Raw genomic sequence first — 3944 nt, 5'->3', positions numbered from 1 at the left:
TGGACACGCTGACCCTTTGGTAGTCATTTTGTGAGAACACTGGGCAAAAAACTCCCGTAAGAACATCCTTTCTGAGCCATTCTTGCTGACTGACTGTTTCTTGCCTTTGTCTTGATTCCACAGCTAACATCATATTACCTTTGCTTTCTTTTACATCTTCCCTCTCTCCGGCCCACTGTTTGCCAGGCTCTCATAACCAGTGTGAAACTTGGCTTGGAGACACCTGCCTGGCACAGACCTCCTACTCCCGAGCCCAAATCCCCTCCTGACCCAGGGTTAGTATTTGGTATCTTGGACCTTACTGTTCCAATTCTGGTTATTCCAGTAGGCACCGATGGAAGACCAGAGACAAACAATATACTATTAATGATTTTTTGGAAATAGCCATTCAACTCAGTTTACAACCTTCTTTGGGCCTCTGCTCTTTTTTTCCCCATTTACTGTACTTCGGGGGAAAATGCTATGTGATTTGTATTACCTTTCATCCTTTAATTGTCTAGCTTCTCTCTCTCTCTCTCTTTTTTTTTTTTTTTTGCTTTCAAAGGAGAGTTTCATTTACTATCAACATTTGGCTTGATACATGCAAGGTCTAGACACCATCTAAAGTTATTTTTGATACTTTTTCATTTCATAGCTTATGTTTCAGTAGTCAGAACTCCTAGAATCAAGCGATGCCTTAAAGCAGGTTAAGATACAGGTGTGTGGACTTCTTCGCTAAGGTCTCACATTTCCTCCCAACAAGCGGTCAACCAATGTTCATCATTAAGCCCCAACTCCCTAGACACCTCCCACATTTCACTGTGGCCTCTTCTTCGCACAAGCCCTGTGCAACCAACTCACGCATAGACACACAACAATCTCCAAGTCACCCACACTGCACAACAGCCTGTCAACAACCATTGGTGGCTAATCAAGGGCCATTTTTCTCGACGCTGCCTGCAATCTTTTTTCCTTTTCTTCCACAATACACACTACTCAAAACAAAAGAAACAAGTTTCTTCTCCCTAACTTAAGACAGCTGCTTTAACTCTACACATCTCTTCCTTCGCTACAACCCACCCCCCACCCTGCCTAATTTTGTCTCCTGCCTTTGTGATTCAGAAGGTGCAGGGTCTAGGAAGATGTCATTCAACTCTATAGGCTACCGGCACCAGCACCTGGTTCCAGGCCAACCCTGGGCAGGCTAGCATCCAAGTCCTGCACCTGCCTGGATTCCATCACCTCATCCGCCAGAGGCAGCTTCAGAGCCCCGGCCATCATGGCTCCTCGCTTGCCCCAGGAGACACCGTTTCTGGTACAAAGGCGAGTAGTAGTGTGATTCTACCCAACGCGGCAAAACTGTAGAAAACTCCAAACCAAGATCTCCCATGCGGTACCCACCAGCCACCTCAAGGCCGACCCGCACTGCCCGTATCCTTGGCTCCTTGCTCTTGGCTGCTCTGACTTCCAGAATCAGTTTCCCCCAGCTCTCCGGAGCCGGCATCGGCCCTTCGGCTTAACCCCTCCAGACCGCCCAGAGGCCCCGCGAGCTCTCCCCTCCAGCTCGTGGTGGTCGCTTACCGCTTTCCGAACAGACCAGCAGCAGCCACCTGCCGCCTACCGCGCTCCCAAGCCGCTCTCACACCCTCCAGCCGCCGCCCTCCGCCAGAAGCACCTTCCGGGAGCCACCCTCCTCGCCCCTCCAGGCCTCGCTTCCGGTTATCCCAGGGTCACTTCCGGTCACCCCTTCCCAACCTCCACGGCTCTTCTAACTAAACCCAGGTTTCCGTGGAGCCGACTCCCCGCGCGCTCTGCAGCCCTCACGGCCCGGAAACGCGGATGGAGAAAGACCAGCACCACCTTGAAACCCAGACTCCCGGGCTCCTCCACCACCCCAGCTATTTAGCTTCTTAAATTAAAATGACCAAGGTATTCTCTTCCTGGTGAGATCACCAATTTTGTCTTCTTGTATTTCTTTTGGCGATGACTTGACATAACTGATATAGTACTAACCTTTTCAAGAAATTGTCATTTGTAAAAATGTTTGTTTTAGTATGATTATTTTTTCTTACCGGGGCAAGAAGATAACATGGTAAGAGAAAAGAAAAAGAAGACCACTCTCTGGTCTCTTCCTGTTTTGGTGTGTACCACTTAAAGCTGCCACACTCAGAACGAATAAAGTATAGGAAGCCACAACTCTTAGAGTTAAGTACCTAATAAAGTTCCTGTTACTTCAGTTTTCAAATATATAGTGGTTTCAGTATAACCCCCCGAAACTTAATTATATAGCAGTGTCATTAAGGAGACTTTCCAAATGGTTCACAAAAATTCTAACACCAGCCATGTTTTTTGAAGAGCTTCAGATATGATTACAAAGCAAGATTCTTCTCTTGGTTTTGTTTTTGTTCTCAGCAACTCTCTTTTACTTTACCTCACTTTTTAGCTCTGCTACCACTAAACAAAGGGCTTCTTCTAGAAGTCAGCGTTTTTGTAGATCTGAGGAAGACTGCATCCATTTTAAAATGGTAGAAGAGCAATTTAAACTGGTTTAAAAAAGGAAGTGCCTGGAGGTGTTTTGACAACACATTGCAGTATTGAGCACTTGGCTTTCATTATGCTTTGAATGGTAAGAGAGTGATGATATGTACTGAGTTTCTTTTGAAACTCCAAACAGGAGTGCCAGAATGGAAGGGATATGGGAATCAGAGCATACGATGACCCTTTTAAAAAAGACCCATACACATTCTATGGGTTTTGTTTTATGGAGAACTCCGACTGATGTAGCATCTATGTATTAGAAATCCTGTCTGCTTCCCTCCTCCACTATCAAACAATAGTGTCACAGGTGGGTCCTCTGATTAGTATTACATGACCCTCCTTTCCCCGACTCAACTGGTTGAACATAGTTTCTTCCTCAGGAACTGGAATTGGGGACTAAGAGAAACTAGTGCGTATTTCTTGAGTGGAGGAGCTGTAGTCATGTTCCACAAGAAGTGAGTAGCAGAGGAAGCCATGGCAATTAAAGAAGGAACTGCAGGAGTTAAGAGAAACAGAGATAAGAGACAAAGCAAGAGCAATGAGTTCCACATGCTTCCTGAAGCCAGCAGCACCCTGGCCCTGGAATTCTCATAATAAATTCTTCATTGCTTATTTAGCCTTGAGTTTGTGTCTGTTACTTGCAACCAAAAGATCTTAACTAATATGATAACCTAGTGTGTCAGGCAATTTGTCAGCCTCTAGGGATCCAGAGATAAAAAAGATGTGGTCCCCATCTCCCCCCCCAACCCAACACCTAACTGAAAAAAAAAAATAGACATTGTTCCTTCCTGCAAGGAACTTTCAGTACCCAAGGGAGAGGTAAGCTCGTAAGCAGATAAAGCCTATACAGTATAGTAAGTGAGGGGATATTTAGCGTTGCCAGATTTAGAAAACAAAAACAAAAGCAGGATGCCTGTTGAAATTTGAATTTCAGATAAACAATGAACACATTTTTGTATAAGTGTTTCCCAAATATTTTATCTGGCAACCTAAGAGATAGACTGTATACAGGTGTTAGAGAAGGGAGGAGCTTAACTCAAACTAGAATGTCTTGGAAATCTTAAATTTTATATATTTATTTATTTATCTACTTGGTTAGTTCTTTTCTGGAGAAAGGAGCTTGGGTTGAGTTTTGAAGGTAAAGTAAGAGTTCACCAGGGGAAGAAACTGGGAAAGAGTATTTGAGTGAGAAAGAGAAAACATCATGACTAAAGACACAGAAGCATGACACAGCAGTGTATGAGCAGAGATGGCAAGCATTTGGTATAACCAAAGCTCACCAACACAGGCAATGAGATTTAAAATGTCAGTAAATGTATAGGGATTCAAATAATACATTAAACACAATAACTTCCCATCCTGTGCATATGCCTATTGGAATGTCAAGAAAGATATTTTAAAAACAGTAATTCATAGTGACACTAGAA

The sequence above is a fragment of the Vicugna pacos genome, chromosome 20 (assembly GCF_048564905.1).
Source record: "Vicugna pacos chromosome 20, VicPac4, whole genome shotgun sequence".
In the NCBI taxonomy this organism is placed as follows: Eukaryota; Metazoa; Chordata; class Mammalia; order Artiodactyla; family Camelidae; genus Vicugna; species Vicugna pacos.
The sequence above is the reverse complement of the archived record's forward strand: the minus strand, read 5'-3'. Positions refer to the sequence as shown.